General features: G+C 42.2%; 1 protein-coding gene across 2 annotated transcripts in view; it reads right to left on the reverse strand.

The window, feature by feature from the left end:
• LZTS3 (leucine zipper tumor suppressor family member 3) overlaps positions 1 to 1,862 on the reverse strand; it is a 303,348-nt gene extending 301,486 nt beyond the window's left edge. Inside the window, exon 1 of one of the 2 annotated variants that reach the window (XM_033953014.1) lies at positions 1,825 to 1,862. The gene's annotated coding sequence lies outside the window, so the exon portion shown is untranslated. The remainder of the gene's footprint in view (positions 1 to 1,824) is intronic. The other variant, XM_033953032.1, reaches the window with a different exon arrangement.
• Between the last annotated feature and the right edge of the window lie 12,699 nt (positions 1,863 to 14,561).

Consider the following 14,561-nt stretch of genomic DNA (forward strand, 5'->3'; position numbering starts at 1 on the left):
TTAAATGGAGCAATTTCCTACATACAAGAATCAAAATATGATGTCACTCAATCTATTCATAAGCATTAAAGTACTCATACTCTATACAAACTAGTCAAGTTCTGATTTACATGTCCCACTGAATAATCTAGTATACCATTAAAGGTATAGGAGTTTGACCACCATTTTATCCAGAAACTCCTGACAGAAACACATTTTCTACATCGCTTAAAGAATATCAAGGTACTTATTCAAAAAATGGATTTTTTTTGCCTATAGGTACAGGATAGGGAAAAATAATTTCTGAATAAGGTCCAAGAGCCATATTGCTTGTATGATACAAAGGCACACAATATGAAAACAAAATAATTCCTAATTCATTCTCCATATATGAATACTTGTTCAAATATCCTAATGATTTAATATGCATATATTTCTTTCTTATGTACATGATAGCTGAAACACTTCACCTTGTCATATATACACACATATATATGCATATATATACACATATGTGCATATGCTACACATTCAATTCTATATATACACATGTATACTATTACATCTATTAGGCCAAATTCCTTTTGAAGGCAGCTTTCTACAATGCTTGACATTTTAATTTTGTAATTCATTCATCATCAAATGCGGGCGCCCCGCCCCCCAATCCCTCAGTAGCACACTAATATTTTGCTTCACATAATTTATCCTAATGGCAGATACTAGCAATTCTAATAAAATCCCATTTTTCTTTCCAAACCAATTTCCTGGCTCAAAAAAAATCTTCAAGGTATGTTACACGAGATATTCTATGGAAATCTAGTACTGGCTACTGATACTCAACCCTGATCAAATCTTATCTGACAACGCGATCCAACTACATATGTAAATGCATAATCTCACCCTGTTGCTTATTTGGTTGCTATTATATGTGCTATGAAGTAATCTTCTCTACCACACATCTCTGCAGAGCTCGATGATGCCACATTTATTACAGAGGAATCCACATGAAAATACAAGATACTACTGTATATGCAGTTAGACCAGGTAAATGTAAAACCGGTCAGCTCAGACGTCTAAACATCTACATAATGAGCTTAAACGTGTCTACAATGTTATTTTCTGCAATTAATTTTTTAATTCATTAAACATGTTTACAATACAGATGTTGCAAGAAGGTTTGATTGTGCCACAGTAACCCCTCTCTCTCTGCTAGCTGCAGCCATATCTTGTCTCTACATTTGTGGAGGAGCCTGGGCTTCTAGTGCTAAGCTCTCTCGCTTTCAGTACTGAATATTAGGCTGCTGCCTCCCCTGTTGCTCTAGTTCCAACCTCTGCAGTGGATGCTGAAAGATTGCTTGTGCCCAAGAGCCCACAAGCTCGCTTCTATTTCTCTGTACAGGTGATGCGTCGTGCTGCCAATATCCATCTCTCCCCCAGGGTATTGCTTGTGTCCTAGGTTTCTCATATCCCTGCAGAGGATGATGTCTGCTTGTTTCCTATCTATCTACATAGGTTCACCCCTACCGGTTTGCTTTCCCCCTATCCACCTGCCTGCGGTCATACTTGATCCTCACTACTTTCTCTTACGACATGGTGCTATCTTTCCTCTTCCCTGCACTGGACACTTGCCAGTACTTCTCCGTTGCTCGCCACTGGGCCGTCCCAAAATTCGGACTAGCATTAGTACCACACCGGTCCGATACCTGCACACCACCGGCGCTGATTTTGTCAGACTGATATTGACAAGCAGACCAGCATGAGGATACAACGACATTGCCAGCTGAGCAAATTTCCCACCATTTTTTTTTTTGTTTGTTGAGGGGGGGGGGGGGTATTTATTTTTACCTCGCCATCGTTGACTACGGGCTCTGCTGCTTCCCTCTTTCCACCCTCCTGCTTGCATCTCTGAAGGGGTCTGCGAGGCGACCAGCACAGCGCTCTTTCGCGCATGCGCTTCCAGATGAAAACGTCATCGCCTGTAAAAAACCAACCGCAGTTTTCCAGTATAGCCTTAGCTACTTACCGTTGCGCGTGCTCCCCCTTCAGGTCTAATGTACAAAGGCGCGGGAATGCTGTTGTAGCGTCGAGTGGGTGGTGATGTATCACCCCGGCCTTCTGAATTAGTTGTGAGTCTTGGAAGAGGCTAAAAACGGAATGGACAGGGGCGTAGGGAGAATTTTTTTTTTTTTTTAGGGGGGGGTTGGGGAAAGGTAGGGACAAGACATCTGCTCTCTATCTATTAGAATGTACCGTCTTTCTTAGGATGGTACAAAATGGTTTACGCATTTTATATATTAACAGTCCACATTCAAATAAAACCTATGAATGACAAGAATTTGTAAACAGGACAGAACACATAATTGGTGGTAGAACAGTATGATCATGAGCTGATTCAGAAAGAACCGTTTCGTGCTACATTGTATGCCTAAAGACCAGTGGTCTCAAACTCGTGGCCCACTAGGTACTATTTTGAGGCCCTCGGAATGTTTATCATAATCACAAAAGTAAAATAAAACAGTTTCTTGATCATATGTCTCTTTAGCTATAAATGACAATATTATAAGAACATAAGAATAGCCTTACTGGGTCAGACCAATGGTCTAATCTAATCTAATCTAAACCTTAGGTTTGTATACCGCATCATCTCTACATTCGTAAAGCTCAACATGGTTAACAAGAGTTAGGGTAGAAAGGAACACCAGTGGAGGGAAGAGGCAAAATGAAGAGAAAATTTAGAGGACTAGAATAACCAGAGAGGGAGGAGGAGTTACATTTTTGAGAATAACCAGGTTTTCAGATGTTTACAGAAGAGTTGGAGGGAGCTCAGATTCCTAAGAGGAGAGGTAAGGTTGTTCCAGAGCTGAGTGATTCTGAAAGGGAGGGAAGAACCTATTTTTCCTACAAGTGAAACGCCTTTTAGAGAGGGAAAGGAAAGTTTCAGTTTTTGGGTGGATCTGGCAGAATTGGGGTTAGAGGAGTTCCAAGAAAGAGGAATGAAGGGAGGGAGAATACCGTGTAGGATCTTGAAAGTGAGTCAGGCACATTTGAAGTGGACTCTGGAGATAATTGGAAGCCAGTGGAGCTTGGATAAAAGCGGTGAGACGTGGTCGAATTTGCTTTTTGCGAAGATAAGCTTAGCAGCGATATTCTGAATCCGCTGGAGTCTTTGAAGGTTTTTCTTTGTTAGGCTAAGGTAGACAGAGTTGCAGTAGTCCAGTCTGGAAAGGATGGTAGATTGGACAAGGACGGCAAAGTGTTTTGATGGAAACAGGATCTCACTTTTCTCAGCATGTGAAGGCTGAAGAAACATTTTTTTTACTAGGGAGTTGAGGTGGTCGTTGAAGGAAAGTATAGAGTCAACGATGACTCCCAGAACTTTACTAGAATAATCAAGATGCAGAGTGGGGCCAGAGGACAGTGGGATGGAGGTGGGCAGTTGGTCCAATTTTGGGCCGAGCCAGAGAAGTTTTGTTTTAGATTTGTTCAGTTTCATCTGCACAGTGTGGGCCCAGGATTGAAGGTTCGATATACATGAGGATATGTTCACCAAGAGGTTGGTGAGGTTCCGGTCGGGCTCGAGGAGGACAAAGATGTCATCTGCGTAAGTGTAGAGTGTTTCAAAGGGGGAGAGATGGAGGAGTTTAAGGGAGGACATATAAATGTTGAAGAGGATAGGAGAGAGAGGTGAGCCTTGTGGGACTCCACAGATCGGGTTCCAGGGGAAGAAAGAAGTGCCCTTCATGTTGACTATGTAGGAGCGGGAGCGTAAGAACTTCGAGAATCAGTCAAGGACTGTGGAGTTTATGCCTATCTCGGTGAGTTGGTAAATTAGAATATCATGATGGACGACATCAAAAGCTGCAGAGAGGTCGAATTGAAGAAGGACGGCGAACATGTTGCGAGAATGGAGATATTGAACTTTTGAGATTAAGGAGGTCAGAAGGGATTCGGTGCTGAAATTGGGACGGAAGCCGTATTGGTAGAAACATAGAAAGATGACGGCAGAAAAGGGCTATAGCCCATCAAGTCTGCCCACTCTACTGTCCCACCCCATTAAGTCAGAGTGCTGCTCGACCCACGTACAGATCCCACATGGATGTCCCATTTATTCTTAAAGTCGAGCACGCTAGTGGCCTTGATCACCTGCACCGGTAGTTTGTTCCAGTGATCCACTACCCTTTCTGTAAAGAAATACTTACTGGTGTCACCACCAAATCTCCCTCCTCTGAGTTTGAGCGGGTGCCCTCTTGTGACTGAAGGTCCCTTAGGAAAGAATATGTCGTTTTCCACCTCGACACGACCTGTGACGTACTTAAATGTCTCAATCATATCACCCCTCTCCCTGCGCTCCTCTAGAGAGTAGAGCTGCAACTTGCCCAGTCTTTCCTCGTATGAGACCCTTAAGTCCAGAGACCATCCTAGTGGCCATTCGCTGGACTGACTCAGCTCGAAGTACATCTTTACGGTAATGTGGCCTCCAGAATTGCACACAGTACTCCAGATGAGGTCTCACCATGGTTCTGTACAGTGGCATTATGACTTCAGGTTTACGGCTGACGAAGCTTCTATTGATACATCCCATCATCCGCCTTGCCTTGGATGAGGCCTTCTCTACTTGTTTGGCAGCCTTCATGTCTGCACTGATGATTACTCCCAAGTCCCGTTCTTCTGAGGTCGTAGCTAGTGTTTCTCCATTCAAGGTGTATGTTCTGCATGGATTTCTGCTGAACATACACCTTGAATGGCGAAACACTAGCTAGGACCTCAGAAGAACGGGACTTGGGAGTAATCATCAGTGCAGACATGAAGGCTGAAGGGTTGGGTTGAAGAATGGTGAATTTCTCAAGGTAGGAAGATAGTTGAGTGGATATGATGGGCTCTAGCATCTTGGTAAGAAGGGGAATGTTAGCTATTGGACGGTAGCTGGATGGTGTAGAGGGGTCAAGCTCAGGTTTTTTCAGTAGTGGGGTTAAGGAAATATGGCCTATTTCTGGGGAGAAGAGACCCGAATGGAGGGCGGTGTTTATGAGAATAGTAAGAGATGAGATGGCCTGAGGGGGAGTGTTCTCGTAGAGGTAGGAGGGGAAAGGATCCAAGGTACAGTTGCAGGATTTCAATTTGAGGCAGAGATTATAGACCAGGGATTCGGAAACAAGTCCAGTAGCTAAAATCCTGCGTGCGCTAAAAACGCTATCGCAGCTCAGTAAAAGGAGCCCTAAATTTCATCTGCCACTTGGACACCCAGTCTTCCAATTTCCTAAGGTCTGCCTGCAATTTTTCACAATCCGCATATGTTTTAACAACTTTGAACAGTTTAGTGGCATCTGCAAATTTAATCACCTCACTCATTGTTCCAATTTCCAGATCATTTATAAATAAGTGAAATAGCATTGATCCCAGTACAGACCCCTGTGGCACTCCACTGTTTATTCTCCTCCATTGAGAAAAATGATCATTTAACCCTACCTCATGCAAAATTGTCATTTCTTTAATAAGACATTAACTATTTTTTTCAGAGGCCCTCCAAGTACCTCCAAATTCAAAATTGGCCCTGCACAGGATTTGAGTTTGAGACCACTGCTATAGACAGTAAGCAGTACCAACAAAACCCCCAAATATTTCATGATCCAATTGAACTTTGTTTAGTCGGTTTCCCAATTTATTCAGAAATACCTGATGTGATAGTGAAGTCTAAGATGGATATTGACCCTTGTTTTGACGATGAAGCAATGGTTATATTTTTGAAAGGTAAATTACTAACTGCACAACCTTTTTAGTATCTGCCCCAGACTTTCTACCTCTCTCCAATCAGCCGCCAGCATTTCCCACTTACTCCCATTATCTGCTCCTGCTGATAGTGGTGGAAACAGACACTCCATTCCCTGCTACTCTTATCTTTTCTGAGGCCTGACCAACACCATGCACATTTGGGTGGTACATCCCATTCATGCACAGGAGCCAACTTTTCAAAATAATTGGAGGTGCTCAACTGGGCACAAATTACTAAGTCCAAATAAAAGAAAATAAAGCATGGTGAGATATCAAACACAACTGGGCAGACAGTCTTTAAACCCACTCCCCCCCTTTTTTTTTTTTTTTACAAAAGCGCATTAGTGTTTTTAGCGCCAGTGCTCATAGAATTCCTGAGCATCAGAGCTGTTACCGCTGCAGCCAGCACTAAAAACGCTAGAGCGGCTTTATAAAGGAGGGGGTAAATGAAGAGCATAGCAAGTGGTGCACACACAGGTAGGACTTGTGGTAGCAGTAGCACTGCAAATTCCAGCAGTCTCTTTTCCTCACCAACCCCAACTCATTGCCACAGCTTACCATCCTACTCCTAATTCATCTACACCAGTGTTTCTCAAATTCATCAAGCCAAGTACCCCCTAAGCTTACCAAATACCAACTGAGTACTCCTGTCCAAGCTCCGCCCCTGACACCACCCCATCATAGTACTAATTGTAATGCAATTTCTTCCATCCATTTTTCATATACACACAATATAATCTTAATACATAATGGTAACCACAAAATTTTTTTTAAAAAACAAAGCACACTGTGCGCACAGAAAATGTTAATTATCAAGTATATTTGGGTGTTTTTTTCAAAGAGGTCAATCAATAACAACTATAGAAAAATAGACAAATATTGAGCAAAATATAGACAGCAGATATATTCACAAAACTGACACATTTTGATCATTAAATTGAAAATAAAATTATTTTTCCTACCTTTGTTGTCTAGTGATTTCATGAGTCACTGGTTGCATTTCCAATATTTCTTTCTTTCTGCCTCCTTCACGCTTCCTCTTGTCCAGACCCCATTCCCTTCCCCAACCAACATCTCTCTCTCTCTATTTCCCTCCATGAGTCCAACTATTCTTCCTCTCTCCTCCACCTCTATTGGCAACAAGACTCTCTCTTTCTCACTGTCCATCTGTCTTGAGAACCAGGCATCTCTCCCACCCTCTAGTGCCACATCCAACATTTCTCCCTCTCTCATTCCCCAGATCATGTGCATTTTCACCACTGCCCACCAGCCCCATGCCCATTCCACATCTCACCCTCCATCACTAGGTCCAACATTCCTCCCCCTTGCATCCCCTTCAATCTGCCCTCTCCACCACCATATCCAACATTTCTCCCTCTCATCCTATTCCCCATGCATCTCTACTTCACTCCTCTCTCTATGCCCAGTTTTCCTTTCTTCCTTTCCCCAAGTGCACCATCTCTCACTCACACTCATGCCTATCAATTCTCCTTTTCTATTCCCTCCTTCCTATGTCCCAAGTTAGTGCCCCCCCCCCCATGTTCATGCCCTTTCCTTCTGTGTTGAGTTTATGCCCTCCCCCTGAAGCTGATCTGTCCACAGAAGCCGCAGGCGCTGCTGAGGATCCCTGCCTGCCCCCCGCTGAAGCCACCACCGCCAGGGATCCCTCCCTGTCTGCCTGCTACACCATCTCCCACCCCCGAAGCTGATCCTGCCACCTCACCAGAGCCGACACACTCCATCAGCAGCATCCAGCAGCAACTCTGCACAGGGATGGGCCAGAGCTTGTGCAACGACTCACATGCTGCACACAGCCAGCCCACAAGCCTTCCCCCTGATGTCAATTCTGACAGAGAGAAGGTTCCGGGTCAGCCAGGCAGCGATTGGTGTTTAGCCTCCCATTTAATACGTTTTAACTTTTTCAATTGACCAGCACTTAATGCTCTATTCATGTGATAAGAGAAATCAGCCTTTGAGATAGGCATATTTACAAATGAGTTTGATCACTTGGCCACACAGAGTTTTTAAGTTCTATTTGCTCCATTCACTCTTTTAACATATTTCCCAGTGGTGATATATTGATAATCACTTTTTGGGACATTTCACATTCATCTGGTCTTTAGTCTATACCTATCTTCGCTTATTTTGCATCTTCCTTTTCTGCTCTCCAATTTTCTAATTCCATTTTTTCTCTCAGACAATATCTTTGATTGTACTGCTTTTATTTATCATTACTTGTGTACCTTTAATAGAATTGTATTTGATTGTAAATGTCTAACATGTTTTGTTATATCTTTGTTTTACATCAAAATTTGCATGTACTATTCCATCTGTCTTTACTACTACTACTATATATTATTTCTATAGCGCTGAAAGGTGTACGCAGCACTGTACATTCTAACACACAATAGACAGTCCTGGCTCAGAATAATTTACAATCTAATTTAGACAGGACATTTCAGGGTTGGGGAGATTATAGTGGGAGTTAAGTGAGTGGGAGTTAAGAGTTGAAAGAAGTTTCAAAAAAGTGGGCCTTTAGCTTGGATTTGAACACTGCCAGGGACGGAGCATGACGTATTAATTCAGGCAGTCTATTCCAGGCATACGGCGCCGCAAGAAAGAAGGGACGGAGTCTGGAGTTGGCAGTGGAAGAGAAGGGTACAGATAAGAGGGGCTTGCCCAACAAGCGGAGATCACTGGGGGAGCATAGGGGGAGATAAGTGAAGAAAAATATCAGGGGGCTTCAGAACGAATGCACTTGTAAGTCAGCAAGAGGAGTTTAAACTGTATTTGGAAATGGACGGGGAGCCAATAAAGCGACTTGAGGAGAGGGGTAATGTGAGAATAGTGGCTCTCACAGAATATGAGTTGCGCAGCAGCATTTTGAACGGATTGAAGAGACGGGCACGTGGGAGACCCAAGAGAAGTACATTGCAGTAGTGTAAGCGTGATGTGATGAGAGTGTGGACAAGGGTTTTGGTCATGTGTTCAGAGAGAAAAGGACAGATTTGGCGGTCTGTTGGATCTGAGCAGAGAAGGAGAGAGAGAAGTCAAAGATCAAGGTTGCAAGCAGACGAGACAGAGAGGAGGATAGCGTTATCCACAGAAATAGAGAATGGTGAGAGGAGGAAGTGGGTTTAGGCAGAAAAATAAGGAGTTCAATTTTAGCCATATTCAGTTTGAGATGGCGGCGAGACACCTAAGCAGCAATGTCAGACAGGCAGGCTGAAATTCAGGCCTGAACTCCCGCAGAGATATCCGGCGTGGAGAGGTAGATCTGGGAGTCATCAGCATAGGGGTGATATTGAAAACCATGAGAGGAGATCAGTGTACCAAGAGAGCGGGTACATAGGGAAAAGAAAGGGCCCAGGATAGAGCCTTGGGTTACGCCAATAGACAACAGGATGGCGGCAGAGGAGGATCCACCGTAACATACGCTGAAGGTTTGACAACAGAGATAGGAAGAAAACCAGGAAAGCACAAAACCCTAGAATCCCAGCGAGGACAATGTATTGAGAAGGAGGCAGTGATCAACAGTGTCGAAGGCAACAGACAGATCGAGAAGAATGAGGATAGAGTAGAGTCCATTGGATTTGTCCAGGAACAGGTCATTAGAGACTTAAGCAAGGACATTTTTTTTGAGGGGGGGGGGAGGTTATTTATTTATTTTTACCTCGCCATCATTGACTACGGGCTCTGCTGCTTCCCTCTTTCCACTCTCCTGCTTGCATCTCTGAAGGGGACTGCGAGGCGACCAGCATAGCGCTCTTTCACGCATGCGCTTCCAGATGAAAACGTCATAGCTTGTTAAACCAACCGCAGTTTTTCAGTATAGCCTTAGCTACTTACTGTTGCGCGTGCTCCCCCTTCAGGTCTAATGTACAAAGGAGCAGGAATGCTGTTGTAGAGACTTTAGCAAGGGCAGTTTCTGTAGAATGGAGAGGGCAGAAGCCCGATTGAAGCGGGTCAAAGAATATTAAGAAAAGAAAGGAAGTCCAGGCAACGGCAGTGAACAGCATGTTAGAGTAATTTGGATAGGAAGGAGGAGGAGGGAGATAGGGCGGTAGTTGGAGAGGGACATAGGGTCTAGCGAGGGCTTTTTAAGGAGGGGCGTAACTACATCATGTTTGAAGATATCAGGAACCATAGCAATGGAGAGCAAAAGGTTGAGGATGTGACAGATGGGAGGGATTACAGAGGGAGCGATGGATCCGAGTAGGCAGGTAGGAATCGGATCAGAGGAACAGGTGGTGGGTTTGGAGGAGGAGAGAAGGTGAGCAGTTTCCTCTTCCGTAACTTCAGAAAAGGAAGAAAGGGTTTATGCTTGATGTGATATTATCAGTTTATATTATGCGCTTCATATTATTATTATTTTTATCATTTTTAATTTGTTATGGCTTGACTCTTGACAAAGGCATAGTTGCCGAAACACTGTCAGTGTCAAGTCTTCAAGTCTTCGCAGTGTTCCTAATAATAAAGTGAACTTTACACCCAAGGCTGAATTATTGACATCTCATCCTCACGACTTCTCCGTTGTGCTATAGGGATTTATAACATTTGAGCTGGTTCAGTTGGACTATTTTTCCTTTTCTGACTTTCTTGTGGCAGCATACTCTGCTCTAAATGTGAGAGGGGATATAGATGTTGACAGGGAAATGTCAACCAGTCAATATGCTTCCTCTCATGGAGCAAGATACATAGGGCATATTTATTTATTTAAAATTTTTTTTTACCTTTTACAAAAAAACTAAATGGTTTACATCAATTAAAACATACATAACATAAAAACAAACCATATCATAAAATCTACATAATAAAACAATTTCTTCTCTTCACTTGTCAACTAATAAATCACAAGAGTACATTAGCAAACATGGTTAAACAGATTATTTTCTTCAAAAGCCGACTAATAAATCACAAAAATGCAGTAACAAACAGCTGAGATTTCAACTGTTTCTTAAATTGAAACTGGTTTACACAGTCACAATTGGCCCAGGCAATTCCACATTTTGACACCAGCAATTCATAAAGTTATTGCTCTAGTTTCTGCATAATTTCCCTGCACTATTGGAATTAATAGCTTTTGATTTTTGGATTCTAAAAATCTTTCAGGCTTATAAAGTGCCACAACTTGTTAAAAGTACCATGGTATTTGATGGTAAATAGTCTGATGGACCACAGAAACAACTTTATGTGGATATCTTTTGTTTCATGAGTAAATCAAGGACATTTTTTGTTGTTTACCTGCAATTACATCACTTTCTTTTCCAGAGATAAAGCAAAAAAAGATTTGACATCAATATGTGAACATTTCTTAAGAAAGAACTGAATATTTCATGGGGTGTCCTAATATTTTCACATGACCGTACATAAACATGGATTAACGAGACAAAGCTAACATGGATTTAGTCAAGGAAGATCTTGCCTCACCAATCTACTACATTTCTTTGAAGGGGTGAATAAACATGTGGATGAAGGTGAGCCAATTGATACTATGTATTTGAATTTTCAAAAGGCATTTGACAAAATACCTAATGAGGAAATTAGAAAGTCATGAGGTAGGAGGTAAATTAGATTGTAAGCTTTTCTGAGCAGGGACTGTCTATTATATATTAAATGTACAGTGCTGTATATGCCTTCCAATGCTATAGAAATGATAAATAATAGTGGTAGTTATGTCCTATTATGGATTAAGAACTGGTTAAAAAATAGAACAAAAAGAGTAGGATTAAATGGTCAATATTCTCAATGGAGAAGTGTAAATAGTGGGGTTACCCAGGGGTCTGTGCTGGGACAGCTGCTTTTTAACATATTTATCAATAATCTACAGATGGAAATAACTAGTGAGATAATTAAATCTGCTGATAACACAAAGTTGTTTAAAGTTGTTAAAATTGCAAAAGGATTGTGAATTATTACAAGAGGACCTGGTGAAACTGGGAGATTGAGCATTAAAATTGCAGATGACAATTAATGTGAGCAAGTACAAACAGGTCAGGATTAACCAATAGGCCAAGTAGGCACGTGCCTAGGGCCCGAAATGATCAGGGGGGCCCGATGAAGGAGGGCATCAACATTGTTTTTTCCAAACGGCGATGGGCCCTCCAGCATCGATTGGTAACATGGGCCCCACTCCCCATCGACGGAAAGTAAGACAAGCAAGCAACGTGGGTAAGAAAGGTAATGAGAACTGTAATTGTGCAAACGGTGCTGCTTGCCCAAAGCTTCCCTCTGACGCAGCTTCCTGTTTCCGCCTGGGTGCATGGTGGGGTGGGCAGGGCAGGGGTCCAGTGTACTTGTGTGCCTAGGGGCCCTCGACAAATTAATCCTGCCCTGAGTGCAAAGTGATGCATGTGGGAAAGAGGAACCCAAACTATAGCTAGGTGATGTAGGGTTGCACGTTAGGAGTCACCACCAGGAAAAGGATCTAGGTGTCATTGTTGAGGATACAATGAAACCCTCAGTTCAGTATGTGGTGGTGGCTAAGAAAGCAAATAGAATGTTAGGAATTATCAGAAAAGGAATGTAAAACAAAGATGAAAGTGTTATAATGCCTTTGTATTGCTCTATGCTGTGGCTGCACTTCGAATACTGTATGCATTTCAGGTCACCACATCTCAAGAAAGAAATAGCAGAATTAGAAAAGGTACAGAGTAGGGTGATGAAAATGGTGAAGGAGATATGACAACTTTCCTATTAAGAAAGGCTAAAGTGACTAGAGCTCTTCAGCCTGGAGAAAAGACAGCTTAGAGGAGATATGATAGAAGTCTATAAAATACTGAGTGGAATGGAACGGGTAGATATGAATCACTTGTTTACTCTTTTCCAAAAATACTAGGACTAGGGAACATGTGATGAAGCTACTAAGTAGTTGATTTAAAACAAGCTGGAGAAAATATTTTTTCACTCAACATGTAATTAAACTCTGGAATTCATTGCCAGAGAATTGTAGTGAAAGCAGTTAGCTTAGCAGAGTTTAAAAAAGGTTTAAATAATCTCTTAAAAGAGAAGTCCATAAGCCATTTTTAAGATGATGTGGGGAAATCCACTGCTTATTCCTAGAAAATACAGTATAAAATATGTTTTACTTTTGGGATCTTGCTAGGTACTTGTGACCTGAGTTGGCCATTATTGGAAGCAGGATACTGGGCTTGCAGTCTGTCCCAGTATGGTAGCTCTTATGTTATGTTAACTCCACAAAGAAAGGCTTTTCTTGAGCAAAATGTACTTGCTGGAGAAAAGATAGAAAAGGGGAGATATGATAGAAACTTTAACTTATTTGGTAAAATTCAGTGAAGTACACATGTGCTGGTTTTGAGTCTAACTGTAATTTTTATTAATAGTTTTCCACAGTGGAAAACATCACAATCTAGTTATTTATATGAACAAATATATTACTCAATATAATGGGAACCAAAGTATTCCTGTTTAAGTACAGGAATTGTACACACAAGTTTGTAATCCTCTTGAGGTGCTCTAATTATTTCTTTCCCCAAATTAATAAGATATCAACATTTATAGTTTCTCAAAAATAGAAAACAAGCAATAAACTATTATAATTTATATTATATCAGGTAAAAACTACTCAGACATTTTGTGAATATGGCATGTATTGTTTGCAACTGAACACTAGTTGCAGTTCTGTTTTTTTTGAGCCTGGTTTGTCTCAACATACTTCTAGCATTTCACTTCTCATTGGTCTGCAACACAGAATTACTGAGATTCTCTGAGCAAGTGGCTCTAGCACAAAGGTTCATAAACCTGTCCTGGGGACCCCCCACACATTTGGGTTTGCAAGATACAGTAAACTCTGTTATCCGGCACCCATAAGGATTGGTATTTGCTGGATAACTTTTTCTGGTTGCTTGAGAGTTACTGTAAAAATACTGTACTGTGTACAGTGGCTAGAAAGACAATAAGTGTCCTAACCCAGATCTCAATTCCTTCCCTCCAGCCCCAAAGCAGCAGCAGTCCTGAGCCATGAACGCCTCCCCCCCCCCCTTCTTACTGAAAGCAGCAGTGGCAGCCGGTCAGCAGAGGCAGCGCTGAAAACAGGCTGCTTAAGGCCAGCAGGGCCTTTCCTCTGACGGTTTTCAACGCTGCTGCTGCTGCTTCGGTTAAGGAAGAGAGGGGGATTGCAGGTCAGTACCGCTGCTGCTTTTGATACTCCAGGGCTGGAGGGAGGAGGGGTTCATGGCTTCAAGACCATTGCTGCTTCGGGGCTGGAGGGAGGGAGTTTTGCAGTTCAGGACCGCTGCTGCTGCTGCAGGGAGGGAATTCGCAGCTCAGGACTGCTGCCACTTCGGGGGACTTTTTTTCCAGCAATTTTTTTTTTGTCAGTTCGGTGAGTGCCACTTGCTTGAATACCAGTTAATTGGGATTCTACTGTACCCCTAATGAATATGCATGATAGAAATTTGCATGCCTACTACCTATTTTATAGACAAATCTTACTCATGCATATTCATTAGAGATATCTTGAAAACCCGACTGGTTGGGGGTCCCCCAGGAGAGGTTTAAGAACCATTGCTCTAGCATGCTGTTAAGCATGACACTTGTTTACTTGTTTTACAGACAAGAACTTAGTAGATCTAGGCCTAGATGGATTGGTTCTGATCTGTCATTTACATTGAACTCCACAGAGTCTGAATTTCCTATCCTACTATACATCTAGGATCTCTCTGGTAGTGTTTACATCGTGGTATTAATTGTAATGACATCCAAATGCCATTACACAACATATTGATCTATTTTTATGCAGACAAGACAAACGTTCATGTTCACAAATGATAACACAAGATTTGGTCAACAGA

Source organism: Geotrypetes seraphini, chromosome 1 (genome assembly GCF_902459505.1).
Source record: "Geotrypetes seraphini chromosome 1, aGeoSer1.1, whole genome shotgun sequence".
NCBI lineage: Eukaryota > Metazoa > Chordata > Amphibia > Gymnophiona > Dermophiidae > Geotrypetes > Geotrypetes seraphini.